The following is a 15,095-nucleotide window of genomic DNA, read 5'->3' as shown; positions in this document are numbered from 1 at the left end:
GGGGATTGCTTTTTTGCTTTATGCCATTTGGCTTAAAGGCCAAATGAAAGGTTTCGTGGGGACACTCTACTTTCGGGTAGCGGGGGAAACCAGTGTTGCCGTTGCCAGTGAGATAGGGAAGGTGAGAAGCAAGTTCAGTTTTAGCTGTGGGTTGGCTTGAATAGTTAATCTCCCAGTGCTTTCACGACTTGCCTTATACAGTGTTCCTGACCTAAGCCTCCAGTTGGTATCAACACCTGTGAGCTTGCCCCACCCCAATTCCATCTTTTTATTTTCCTCTCAGTTCCTGAGCTTGATATATTCAGTTAAGATCCCTAGCATGGGAGGTACAATTCATAATACATGTATTGAAGACTTTACACATTTGTAGAGTGCTTGCTTATTCCTGTGCCAAATGCTTGACCTGGTCATCCCATTGAATGGATGTACTTATTTACCTGGCATACATGAACCCCCGTTTTTCACCATTAATTATTATTAATTTTTTTAATAGAGCTGTATACAAAAACTTATGGCAACAGTTGAGAGAGAGAGGCTAGCACAGTTAGGAGGGGACAGTTAAGCATTTGGAGAAGGAATTTGAGCTGAGTCTGGAAGTGCGAGTGGATGTTCCCTGAGAGGAAAAGGCGTTCTAAGCTAAATCCATCAGTTTGCATGAAGGGTCATTTCACGGCGTATGTGAGTACACCAAGTGATGGGAAGCCTAGACGGGAAAGGAATGGCGAACAGGCAAATGAAATAGTAAATTGGTCTACATTGGAAAGCACCTTCAGCGCCATTCCTTATGGTGAAGATTTATGGAAACCTGTTAGTTTTTAGTAGAAGTGATGATATCAGAGACGTCTCGTGAGAACATAATTCTAATAGCAGTGTGGAAGAAAGTTAAGGTGCCCTGTCCAGTACTGTCACCATTAGCCATATGTGGCTATTTACATTTAAATTAATTAAAATTTAAATAAAATTAGCAAGTGCCTCAGGCACACTAGCTATGTTTCAAATCAATAAGTGTCCATACGTGTTGGCAGCATAAAAATAGCACATTTTCCATCACTGTAGAAAATTCTACTGGACAGCACTGGGGTAGAGGGTTATAGCTGGGAGAGGCTCTCTGACTGGCTGGCTGGCTGGCTGACTGACTGGCTGGCTGACTGACTGACGTATGTAGCACGTGATCTAGGAGAGTGGACTGAGGAGCTCAAGCGGAGAAGATAGATAGGGAAGATGAAGGGAAAAAGGAGAGATCAAAGATAACTCCTCCATACTGACATGTGTGATGTGGTTGCTCAAAAGTGATTGAGTTCAGGCTATTTTTAGTGTTTCCTACCCCTTGTTTACCTCAGTGTCTTAAAGAGAATCTGATGGAAGCTGCTTTAACTATTTAGCAAATATTTGTCCGTTCTGAAACAGTGAAGGTACTTTGAGACAATGGAAGTGCAAGCTAGGGTAGTGGCAAAAGGACTTGGGGTAGGATGGAAGGGGCAGGGGGAGGGGAGTATGCACATTTAAGGAATATCTAGGGAACTGTTGGAGTGTTGATAATGAACTTGGAGGTGGAAGGGCAAGGAGGCAAGCAGATTCAGGCTTTCCCTGAGAAAGGAAGCAAAGGAAGAAAAACAGGATGAAGAGCAAAGTTGGGGAGAAGTTTACACCTACAAATCAACTGAAATTTGTTTCTTAGTGCTAAGGGTCTTTTCTTCTGTAGAGCTTGTGTCTCAGAACTGCAGTCGACTCCCTCATACACTTCCTCGAAAGGGAGCTGTTGACAAGAGATTAGGTCTGAGTGATGAGGTAGAATAGCCTAATACAGTGCCTGGTGCATAGCAAATACTCAATAAATGACAATGCACCAGACAAAATGGACACGAAGTTGTGCCTTTTATGTAGTTAGAGTAGGCATTCTCTCATACTGATAGACAGTGGCTGATGCATAATAATTTAAAAATCTTTTATGAAAGCAATGCATGCTGCTGTTATTTTACTACGGCTAATCTGTAAACCAGTTAATCTGTCTCCAGATAAGAGTTGACTGTATTTTCAGGCAACGATACTAGATATTTTGACCATCCCTCTTAGGATTCTTCTGTTGTGCAAGAAAGAAAATAAATACTACAACTTTATATTTTTTATTAGCCTACATGTCAAGTTGAAAGCTTATATTGAACAAGATGATATCTCATCATGTACGTTATCAGAAGTAGCAGCTTGATCTTTGACAATTGTGATTGAATTTTCACACTGAGTATAAAGCATTTGGTTTGGTGATAAGCCCCCATAAAAGGAATTCCATATGTATTTGACAGTAGAAAGGGTAATATTTTAATCTGTTAAAACATGCTGCGTAATTATATGACATCTAATATTCTATATTCAAAACCTTTACTTTTAAATACCCTTTGTAAATTTAGCTCTACTATGAGAAGTACATGGAGTTCTACTAAGTTGTTAACTTTTCATCCTTTATAAATAATTATATGAGTTGTGAAATCTATATAGATTATAGCTTAATTTTAAGGGCTGTATTACATCTTTGCATACCTTTATAATGGAGGTAGCTAAATATAATAGCTCTGAGTTCAGAGGGAAAAGGATTGCGTGGGTTTTTACCCTAAAGATTGGATGTGGCCTCTGTTAAATAAATATAAAAATAAAAGAAACAAGCTAAACATAAGCAAGTTTCTATTAAGATGTAAGTAAAAATTAAAGTAGATTTTTAGAGGCTTTCTGGTGGTAAAAGTGAAGTACAGACATGGTCGTGAAACTTTTTGTGAACTAAGAGGTTTCTCCTCCTTTGCCAAAGCTGAACTTCACAAGAAAATTTGCACGTGTATTGTTAGAAAAGAAAAATACGACATTGAGCTGTGTTCTTTAAAACAGTAAATGAATGAATCAGTTACATTAGGATCTTTCTTTTAGAACCATCTTTCCCTCCCCTCCCCCTATCCTTTCCCTAGGAGTATGGGCCAGAGCCTGGTAGGGTTTGACACATCAAGGGAACACTCGTGGAAAGATACAAATATACTCTTCAGTTACATAATACTATTTCTAGTTTAAGTAAAATGGTATAAATACCTTGGTTTCGGATGGCTTGACTATTTAAAAGGATAAACGTTAGAATATGTAAAAGAATGGATGAACTTCTTGTCATTCATAAAGTCCGCCAAAGATATTGCTAGACTAGATAAAAATTGGATAATATGCAATTGGAGATTATATTCTTTTTTCAGGACCTGCTATTGATTAAATGCAAATCCGTATCCTTAGAAATTCAATCAGTAAATGGTAGGTGATTGCCTCACCAAAATGCCCACCTAGAAAAAATTTACATGTGATTAGTGTTGAAGTTAATTTTCTTAGAGAACCTATTGGTGATGCAAAAATCTTTTTTTTTCTTCTTTCTCCAAGTAGATCAGTGTTCTAGCAAAAGAACGAGTTGACCCAATCATCAAAGTTTAACACTATATTAAAATCTATGAGAGGAGTTTTACCTTGTAAATTAAAAAAAAACAACAACAGGTATTATCAATCCATATACTATGGCTATAGCATGTGTTTAATATTTCCTAATGTCTAATGATAAGTAATTTCCAAGTTACAAATTATCCCAATCAATACAACTGGATGATGTAGTTATAAAATATAGGTCTTTGTTCTAAGTAATTACATTGTATTGGGATAGTAGATATAAATTTTGGAAGAGTTTACAAAGTGTAATAACTGACTTTCGTCAGTGTTAGCTATTTTGGGGGGGAAATTGCAGAACCAAGTAATTGCTGATTCCATTATAAATTGATCAATATTATCACGTTGTAGGAAAACTTCTCTCTTGTTGGCAGTAGAACATACAGTGAGTTCACCTCAAAGGTGAAGTCCTCAAAGGACATGTAGTAACGGGAGTTTAGGATAGTCGGAAGTTAGGTGTTAAAGGGTTGGGAAGTAGCAGGCAAGATTGGTTTTTGTCTCCTCTTGATTTTGATTTTTTTTCCATTTAAAAGACTTTTTTTTGTGTGTTCATTGAAGTACATGAAATTTGTATCTGATATCCTGTATATTCTTTTTATAAGCTCAGGCTAACCCAAGTAGAATAAAGCTAACCAAAGCTGTGATGAGGAAGATCTTTGAAGGAGAAAAACAACACAGAACAAAAACCAGCCATTTCATTTCCTTTTTGATTGATGCTTCCACCAACTCCAGTGAGTGATTTCTTGAAATTGTGAACAGTTCTTCCTGTAGGACATTGACTCTCAACCAGGAGCACCCTTTAAGAAATATTGATGTGTCAGCCCCACATTGGATCAATTACTTCAGCATGTATGGATGTGGATCTTGATTAGTGGCTTCTTAGAGGTCTCCTGGATGATTTTAATGCACAAACTGAGCTGAGAATCATTTTGTCTTCTGCCCTACTTTATCCCAGAATGGAAAAATCTCTGGTTGGTGGTGTGGAACCAGCCAAGAAACAAACATACAAAAGCAAAACCCAACCAATACAAGAACAAAAACAAAAAAGAAACAGGTCTACGTCTTCACTTAAGAATGAGTGGTGAAAATATTTCCAAAAACTGCTTTTTTTTGTTTTTGTTGTTTGTTTGTTTTTTTTTTTTTTCATGCCGAGCTCAACACTACTCTGATAGTAAAGAAAAAGAGTGGGTGGAGTGTGAATCTCAGGCACACGACAGAACTGAAAAAAGTTGATGGCCAGTGTCCTGAGTTATTCTTCAGGGCTCTACCTTGTACAGATAGAGTTTCAGTCATTATATAAAAAGCAGGAGACAAATAACTCTGCCTATCACCTGTTACACTCAGATCGGATCATAGTGTGAAGCTTTTTGTGTGAAATTTTGCTTCTCCTATATCACCTTTTCATTCACTCTGAAGTTATTTTGAAGAAAGACCTCTGCCAAACAAATCCACTGTTCCATCTACATTGTGTTTTAGAAGGATTTTAGAGAGGTTTTTATTCTTTATCGGATTGGCAAAATCACACCAGTGAATTTTGGCACCCTTTGAAAGTAAAGCAGTTTTTGGCCAAAGACTTGCAGATAACAAATGCCATTCTTATTTTACATCTAGCCAATTAAGTCACTGAAATGTTGACTTCCAAAGCAACGTGAAGCTATCTAGGATTTTTAACCCCTTTGATTCATTCAGTAACACATTTAATCAATAGCATTTTCCAAGAAATATTTAATTGGGTTTACTAAATAATGTTTTTGATAAATTGTATTCATATTATCTTAGTTTTTTTTTCAACTGCTATTAATCATTGTAAATTAGAAATATTCTTTGAGGTGCCTAGATGGCTTAGTCGGTTAAGCATCTGACTTCAGCTCAGGTCATGATCTCACGGGTCATGGGTTCGAGCCCCGCATCAGGCTCTGTGCTGACAGCTCAGAGCCTGGAGCCTGTTTCGGATTCTGTGTCTCTCTCTCTCTCTGACCCTCCCCGACTCGTGCTCTGTCTCCCTCTGTCTCAAAAATAAACATTAAAAAAATTTTTTTTTAAAAAGAAATATTCTTTCACTAGAATTAGAGTGGCTTTACTCATGATCAGCAGATACACTGCTTGTGTGCTATCATCTCACCATTTTCATGAAAAGCATTGCTAATCTATGAAATCTCCTTTCCCCCAAACACGTAGTCTCAGAATCGGCCTTAACACCATGTTTATAGACAGGCCTCCTATCCTTTAGAGGGAGCACCCAAGAAGAACCTTAACAGTCATCTCTGCTTTACTCCAGTCTCCTGTTTTTGTGCATTTTCAAAATGAAAAATCAAAAATTGAATAAGATGCTCCATTCCTGATAGTCAAGGAAATTTATTGTTTACCTCTTCTTTGTCAACGGTTTGCATTGTTCTTGCATTTTTGGAATAGAGGCAAAATGTGCAGGATTATCTCCACAGTTAGACAATGGCATTTGTGAACATTTGTTCTTAGGTAGCAGAGGTGGGGAGTACAATGATAAAAATGGGTATACACTAAAGCCAAAGACATTACAAGAAAGGAAAGTTATTGGCCAATATCTTTCATAAAAACAGATGCAAAAATTCTTAGCAAAATGTTATAAGCCAAACCAATAATGTGTAAAAAAGAAATATATACTACAGCCAAGCGGGATTTATTACAGGTGCGGGAGACTGGTTAAACATTTGAAAATCAGTTAATAGAATCCATTACATCCATAGGCCAAAGAAGAAAAATCATTTGATCATGTTAATATATGCAGAAAAAGCATTTGATAAAATCCAACAGGCATTCATGTAAAAAACTCAAGAAACTAGAAATATAGAGGGACTTCCTCAAGTTGATGAAGAATATCTACAAAAACTACAGCTAGCATTGTACTTAATGGTAAGAAACCAAATGTTTTCCCTCTAACATTGGGCAAAGAAAAGGATGTCCCTGGTCAAAATTCTTTTTTTTTTTTTAAGTTTGTTTATTTACTTAGAGTGAGTGCGGGAGGGGCAGAGAGGGAGGGAGAGAGAGAATCTCAAGCAGAGTCCACACTGTCAGTATGGAGCCTGTTGTGGGGCTCAAACTTGTGAACCATGAAATCATGACCTGAGCTAAAATCTAGAGTCGGACGCTTAACCGACTGAGCCACTGAGCCACTCCCCTGGTACCCTTCTTATTCAGCATTGTATTGGAAGTCTTAGCTAATGCAGTAAGACAAGAAAACGAAATAGAAGTTGTATAGATTGAGAAGGAATAAATAAAAGTGTCTTTGTTCATAGGTGAAATGTTTGCCTATGTAGAAAGCCCTACCAAATTGACCAAAACCAAAAAGAAAAAAGAAAAAATATATATATATACCTCCTGGAACTGGTAGGTAATTATAGCAAAGTTTCAGGATATGAAGTTGACATAAAAAAGTTAATCACTTTCCAAAAACAAGCAACGAAGAGCTGAACTTGAAAGGAAAAACAGTATCATTTATGTTAGTACACAAAAGAGTAGTACTTAAAATATGTACAAGATTCTTATGAGAAAAACTATAAAACTTTGATGAAAAAAATCAAGAAAGAGCTAATAAAGAATTAGATATTCCATGTTAATGGAAAAGAATGTTCAATATTATTTAGATATTTCTTCTTCCCAACTTGATCTGTAGATTCCATGCAATCCTAATCAAAATCCCAGCAAGCTATTTTGTGAATATTGACAAACTGAATCTAAAGGCCATATGGGCATGTAAAAGACCCAGAAAAGCCAACACAACACTGAAGAGGAACGGAGTCGAAGGACTGATACTCCTCGACTTCAGGAATTACAAAGCTGCAATAATCAAAATATTCTTATATTGGTTAAAAAAAAAAAAAAGTGGACAGATCAATGAGACAGAATAGAGAGCCCGGAAATAACTCTACATAAATATAGTCAAATCTTTGACAAAGAAACAAAGGCAATCAATGGAGAAATAACAGCGTTTTTTTGTTTTGTTTTTTTTTTTTAATTTTCTTTGAATGTTTGTTTATTTTTGAAGGAAAGACAGAGCATGATCAGGGGAAGAGCAGGGAGAAAAGGAGACACAGAAAGCAAAGTGGGCTCTAGGCTCCACACTGTGAGCACAGAGCCCCATGCGGGGCTCAAACTCACAAACCGCTAGCTCATGACCTGAGCCGAAGTCGGATGCTTAACCGACCGAGCCACCCAGGCGTCCTGAAATAAGTCTTTTGAAGAAGTGGTGCTGGAACAACTGCACATAAACATGCCGAAAACAAAACAACAAAAACTGTATCTCCATACAGACCTCAGGCCTTTCATAAACATTAATTCAAAATGGACATAGCCCTACACGTAAAATGCAAAGCTGTACAACTTTTAGAAGATAAGAGAAAATTCAGGTGACTTTAGTTTTGTCAATGACTTTTTAGATAGGGTACCAAAAGCATGATCCTTGAAAGAAAAATAGTGAGAAGTTGGATTTCATCAAAATGGAAAACTCTGCAAAAACACTTTTAAGAGAGAAGATGGGAGTGCCTGCGTGGTTAAATCGGTTAAACCTCTGATTCTTGATTTCAGTTCAGGTCATAATCTCACGGTTCGTGAGGTGAAGCCCCATGTCGGGGTCCATGCTGGCAGCATGGAGACTGCTTGGGATTTTCTGTTTTCCTCTCTCTCTTTCTTTCTGCCTCCCTCCTTCCCTCCCCCTCACTCTCTTCCTCCCTCCCAACGTCAAAATCAATAAACTTAAAAATATATAAAAAAGAAGACACACCACAGACGGGGAGAAAATCCTTGCAAAATGCATATCTAATAAAGGACTTCTATCCAAAATATATAAATAACTCTTGAAATTCAACAAGAAAACAATTAAGAAATCGTCAGAAGACCTGACCGGACACATCACCAAAGAAGATTTACAAATGGCAAATAAATATATGAGCAGATAGCCAACATCATAGTCAGCAGAGAATTGCAAGCTGAAACAATGAAACAATGTACACATCTATTAGAATGGCTAAAATCTGAAACATTGGCAAGTTCAAATCCTGGCAAAAATGTAGTACAACAGGAAGAGAATGCAAAATGGTACATCTCTGTTGGAAGACTGTTGGGCAGTAACCAAGTTAAACATAAATTTAGAATTCAGTGATCACACTCTTACTTACTTTTAACGCCTTACTTATTCAAAGGCGTTGAAAACCTGTGCACAAATGTTTATAGCAGCTTTATTTGTAATTGCCAATATTTGGAAATAACTAAGATGTCCTTCAGTAGGTGAATGGATAAACAAACTGTGATGCCTCCATACAATAGAATAGTATCCAGTGATAAAAATAAATGATCTCCCAAGCCAAGAGAAGATTTGGAGGAAGCTTAAATTCATGTTATTAAGTGAAAGAGGCCAATTTGAAAAGACTACATACTGGATGATTCCAAATATATGTATGACTCTTTGGAAGAGAGAAAATTATAGAAATGGTAAAAAGATCAGTGGTTGTCAGGGGTTGTGATGGAGAGAGAATACAGAAGATTTGAATAAGAGCATGGGGAGTTTGGGGATTGGGTGGGTGAAACTCTTCTGTATGATGGTATAATGGTAGATATATGATCTGCATTGTCAACCCCCCTACAACTGTAGAAGGCAGCGGATCTTAAGAATAATGTCATCAGTTGTGACAAAGGTACCACACCCATGTAAAATGTTACTAATAGGGAAATTTGGATGGAGGAGAGGGTATATGGGAGCTCTGTATTTTCTGCTCATTTTTTTTTTTCTGAAAAGTTGAAACTGCTTTAAAAAAATAAAATCTAGGATTTAAAAAATAAAAGGTAGAACATTCAATTTAAAATTTATGTATTTGGTCCATTTATATTAATTAAAGAATACTGAGCTGTTTTAAATGTCTTGTGGATAAGGAGGCTATATAAATAAACAGAACATCGAACAATACAGTAGATAATGTAATAAGCTAAAATTTTTACTACAGTGCAAAAATTCTTTGAACTCTGCAGTTTTTGTAGTTGCTAAAATCCAAAAGAAATAAATTAAAAACATAATTCAGGGAAAGTGGGGGGGAGTATGAAAGAAACTAGCTTATAATTATAGAAATCCACATTATATAAAGCATTTTCTTATTTAATATTTAAGCTCTCGTCATTTTAAAATGAAAACTACACAATGAATAGAAATTATTTTCATATATGAATATCACAATTTGTCTAATATATTTTTTTTACCTAATATCATTTGATCTCTACTTTAAAATCATTTTGAAAGTTTTATTATAGGTAGTAATAGTTATGGCAGTGACCTAAATGATGTTAAGCATCTTATTTTATTTAAATTAAGATTTTTATTTCCATTGTAGGGAGATAACCAATCTTTTCAAAAAAATTAATCAGCATGGTGATTATTTTTTTAAGGTAGTTATACACATATCAAAAAACATTATTCATTGTATAATTGTGGTTTCACTAGTGAATTTTTCCTGGCACATTGCCCTTCTTATCTAAGCAAATATGATATTTTTTTTTTGATAGTATGTGTTTACACACCTATTTTCATGGGAATACCTTTAACTTCTATTTAGAGTTCCTATTTCGTACGTTCACAAATCGCTTTATTCTGCATAGGATTTAAGATGTAATGTGATGTTCATATGTATACTTGTTCAAGTCTGTTAAAGGTTAAACTTAACAGCTGTCTTTTCATCTAAATGTATTCGAATAATATTTTGTCAGCACTAATCTATTAGCAATGTTGAAAGACTTGCTGTTTCAGTGATAAGATTTAGGTGACATTTTATTAAATTTATAGATACAACATTAGAAAGAATGGCATGCTCTCAGAACTAGAAATGACCTCAAGGTAGCAGGTGTCTGTTTTTAGAGGCTTTTCAGGCTAAAATTAGCAGGTCGTAGGGCTTCAGTGTTTTAAATTGCATCTGTTCTTTTGTTGTCTTACCTGCCATTTTTGTCCACCTGGTTTTGAGAAATTTGTTTATTTTGACACATAATAATCTAAAGATTTTTGTAGAGGAACTGTATTTTGTAGTAGTTAAGAACTTAGGATTCAAACAGACATGGGTTCAAACCTTGGGCTTATCAGATAGTAGTTATATGACCTGGTGTATGCTGCATCATCTCTCAAGTCTTTTTTCTCCTCTTTAGTAATGTGTATAATACTAGTTCCACCTAAAGATGTTTTGTGTTTTAAGCATTAAATTATATCCTTTTTGACTAGTTCTGGCCTCAGGGTAAGTGTCACATAAGAGCCACTGCTATGATAATATCAGTGGTATTTGTGTTAATGGCATTAATATTAATGTTGCTGTTATTATTTATAATAAAAACTGATCATTAGTATTATTTCTAATATGAATCATATTAATTGCCATACACAAGTTAGGGTCTTCTAGAATGTTCCTGGGGCAATTACAGATTCTTGTAATTTTGTCATTTTTATGGTGTTCAGCAGTGTCTCCAACATCCAGAGCAGCAGTGCCGTTTTGATACATACTTAGATAATAGAAGCATAATAATGGAAGTAGAGCTACTGATTCGGCAATACTCTTATGATTTAAGTATCATTAGTCAAAGAGTGTGGGACCTTTGGATTCTGAGGATCACCAAAAGGATACTCAGTTTTTATTTTAGGAATTTTTCTTGTGGTTAAAACAATGGAATATTCTTTAAATGTCATCCGAATTTGTGCTGAATGGCTTAAAAATATTCCAAAACACTGCATTGTAGCTACCAAGGAATTCTACTCCAGAGTGACAAGTAGGCCATGATTTATTACAGGATCTTCTTTTAACGTTATTTTGTCTGAAATGAACAGAGCAGTTGAAGAAACTCCATCCATCTTTGTGTTTATTTGACATCCATGCTGCATTAAATGTACCTCAAAGAAACAATATACAAATAAGAAATTCTACTTAACAGTGATGATTACTCATCAGCAAGATACATCTCTTGGCAATAAAACAAAAGGAAGCCTGTCAAGCAATGTCTGTTAAAATTTAAATAAAGCATAGTTTTTAAACCTAAATGAATTTTTAAAGCAAATATTTTAGCTTCATTTTCTTTCCAAGAGTTAGCGTTACAGAGTGTGCTCAAGTGAACTGTTCTTTCTCTCCAACAAAATTAGCACCATCCCCCCAGCTTTCCTTATTCTTCTAGTTCAGTTGCTGATTATATATGATAGGAGTAATTAGTGGAAATAAAATGTGCCCCTTTTGTTCATGTTTATCAAAAAGTGAAAAAAAAATTGAGCAAGTGCATAAAAAGACTTTGATAAATATTTTGTGCATTTATGCTTTTGGGAGGTGCCCTTTTTTATCCTTTTTTATAAAGTGACATGGGGGAGAAGTAGAGGAGGGGATAGAGTAATTGACGCGGGAAGAATAACTTTGTGTACTTTTTCCTGAGAATGTTAGGACCTGAATGAAGATTCTCCACCCTGGAATTTAAAGCCACATAGCAGTTTGTAAATGAGACACCATATGTTATCAACAAACAGTTGCCATCCTTGTTTCTTACCTAAACTTATCATTTATTAGGTTTAATTTCAAATTTATTTACTTAGGAATTTTATTTTATTGTTTTGGCCTTACGAATGTTAAATACAGATTCTAAAAGGATGGGAGAATTTTGCTTCAATTTACTATTCAGTGGACATACTTTTGAATATTAGACTGTTGCCAATACGCTACCTGCTAAGCAGTTGATGTTTTCAGTAATATAGCTAGAATAACACTCTGCCCCATAAATTAGTGTCTAGCTCTGTGATGGTCTCTGAACAACTTGAATTTTTGTTTGACTTGTACACTTAACATTTACTAAACTGGTAGATGCTATAAACTATATTCCAGAATTCTAATTCTGAATTTTTATTGCTCATGAATAAAGATCGAGATTGATCTCATTGGTTGTTGTTGATCACAGAGATTTCTTCATACATTTAATCCTAGCAGTGGCTGGCTATTTAGTTGCATCATACATAGTACTTACTGGAAAGCTCTTTGAGGGCTTTGCAAATTACAGAGGTAGATGGTGCTTGTGCTAATCAACATTCTACACAGGCCGTGTATCTAGTTTCACGGGAAAGGAACATGGTTGAAGGGGAGGGGTGTAACCGGCAGCAGTGGGGAGCTGAGAGTCCACAGAAGGGATGCTATTCCCAAGGCAGTCATTGCTGCCAGGGGGGAGGGGGAGAGAAGAGTTTATCATTAAGGTGTTTTAAAAAACAAAAACAAAATACAGCTTTTATGCTAAGTCTTGGTTGTACAAGAGAAAAATTATTTATGAAACTTTGCTACTTTTACTCTGGCCTTATCCATTAACCATGATAGTGTGAAGGAAATTACGGATTGAAAGGTAATTTAATAAATCCGATTGGCATTCTCAGTATATGTGAAAACAAACTGAAAGATTCTAACGGCCGTTAGCATGCAAAAATAACTTGTGAACTGAGATTACAACTAGGTTAATTCATTTTTATTCTAGTATTTTTTTTAAGTTTATTTATTTTGAGAGAGAAAGAGAGAACGAAGGGGGAGGAGGGCAGAGAGGGAAGAAGAGAGAGAATCCCAAGCAGGCTCTGCACAGTGTCAGCATAGAGCCCAACAGAGGGCTCAATCTTAGGAACCATGAGGTCATGAGCTGCATCAAAATCAAGAGTCGGATGCTTAACCGACTGAGCCACCCAGGCACCCCTATTTTAGTATTTTTAAAATTAGATTTCGCTATGTCTATCAACACTTGAGTCCGCTATAATGTATACTTAATATTTTTGGAGTGGAAAACGAATTTGGAGTCTCTTTTTTCTGTCTAGTCCCATATTCTTATTTTATCTGTGTGAAAACTGAACTCTAGTAACTTACCAGTGACCATGTAACTAGTTAAAGGCACTGTTTAGCATTACCAGGTCATCCACACATGTTAGTGGCAATTAATCTAGCTAGTTAGTCAAGTCCTTTTTTGAGGTATGCTTTTTAAAACACTCAGATGGATGTTGTGGCTTATGTTCCTTTTAAAAAAGGTATCAAATAATGGATTGTGTCCTATCAGTCAGTTTTTAAGGTGCCATACTTAAGGAATCATACTTTTGGTTTGCATGTTGAAAGGCCAGTGTAGCATTTAAATCTATCACATGAGTAATCATGAAACTCAGGTTGTGTGGGAGGGTAGCTCTGTATTTCCAGGAATAAGATATTTTTGTACTAATAAGTAATGTATTTTAACATTTGTGATGGTAGAGTTTATCTCTCCTAATTCCACTATCAGATATTAACAGTTGTTTGATACTTGTCTGATAATGATATGATATTTAGTGATGTAGAATTTTAAAAAAATTACATACACACCCACCCCCATTTGAAGTTGGAAAGGAAGCAGGGAAACAGGGCTGTCCACAACTAGGTATACCAAGAATTTCCAGCTCCAAATGAACTCTTTGTACAAAAGAAATGATTTTCCCCCTTTCGTATGTATCTGCTCTGAATAATTACTCAATTATAGGGAACACCACCACATGACATATTTGCTTTCTATTCACCCTCAACACCCCCATCCCCAGATACTACACAAAACCTGAGCTGGCTTCCATTTATTTTTTATGTTTTTCGCATCATTACTTCTCCCTTCTGGTTGCATGCCTTGGCCATTTCAGATTAGAATTGTCTACTCTAGTCTTCTCTTCAAGCCTCTGTCCAGCTTCCTTTCATTCTGTGTACTGGCTTGGATTCATTTGATCAACTGTTTAGCTTTGGGGGCTGAGGGCTCACAAACTGGTGACCTAGTCCAGTCTGTTCCTCTGAGTTCTAGCCAGACATGCTCAAGAGTTTACCCACCCTCGAGGGAGAGAAAATTGGTTCTTTGGAAGCAAAAGTATCTTGCTGTTTTTATGTGCAAAGCATAGATGTACCTACAGTACCTAAACAGTTACACAGTATACCGATGATTTAAAAATTTCGTAAGTGCACGCAATTAAGAAAAAATGCCTAAAGATGCTCCTTAGCCAGCAATAATGAACGACAAAAAAAGGTTGAGAAGCATTGTTTTACACCTGTATCAGTCTACATCCTTGTTGGGCATTTTTACTTGGATGTCACTTAAAAGCTTTAAACTCAACCTGGCCAAAACTGAAACTGGTCTCTCTTTGCCCACCCCACCTAAATTTGTTTGTCTGTCTTTCCACTTATTCCAATTAATGGCACTGCCTGGGTTTCCATGCCCCCTCCATCCTGTTATCTCCATCCCCAAGGCACTGCCTCTGCTCAGGCCTTCTTTCCCTGACTGAATTATTGTTACAGCATTTTAAAGTTCTTCATCCTGCTTCTGTTCTTACCTTTGCTTTTCGTCTTTCATCCACACTGCACTAGAGGGAACTTTCTAACTGCAGGTCTGGTCATCTCTTACCCAATTTAAAAACTCCCAATTCTGGGGCGCCTGGGTGGCTCAGTTGGTTAAGCATCCAAATTCAGCTCAGGTTCCAAATTGATCTCATGGTTCGTGGGTTGGAGCCCTGCATGAGGCTCCGTGCTGACAGCTAGGAGCCTGGAGCCTGCTTCAGATTCTGTCTTCTTTTCTCTCTGCCCCTCCCCTCTTGTGCTTGTGCTCTCTCTCAAAATTAAATAAAGATTAAAAAT

General features: G+C 36.3%; 1 protein-coding gene across 4 annotated transcripts in view; it reads left to right on the top strand.

The window, feature by feature from the left end:
• Positions 1-15,095, top strand: part of DIAPH3 (diaphanous related formin 3) — a 522,043-nt gene that overhangs the window by 274,868 nt on the left and 232,080 nt on the right. The gene's annotated exons all lie outside the window — the stretch shown is intronic.

This window comes from Panthera uncia (genome assembly GCF_023721935.1).
Source record: "Panthera uncia isolate 11264 chromosome A1 unlocalized genomic scaffold, Puncia_PCG_1.0 HiC_scaffold_16, whole genome shotgun sequence".
Taxonomy (NCBI): domain Eukaryota; kingdom Metazoa; phylum Chordata; class Mammalia; order Carnivora; family Felidae; genus Panthera; species Panthera uncia.
The sequence above is the reverse complement of the archived record's forward strand: the minus strand, read 5'-3'. Positions and strand labels throughout refer to the sequence as shown.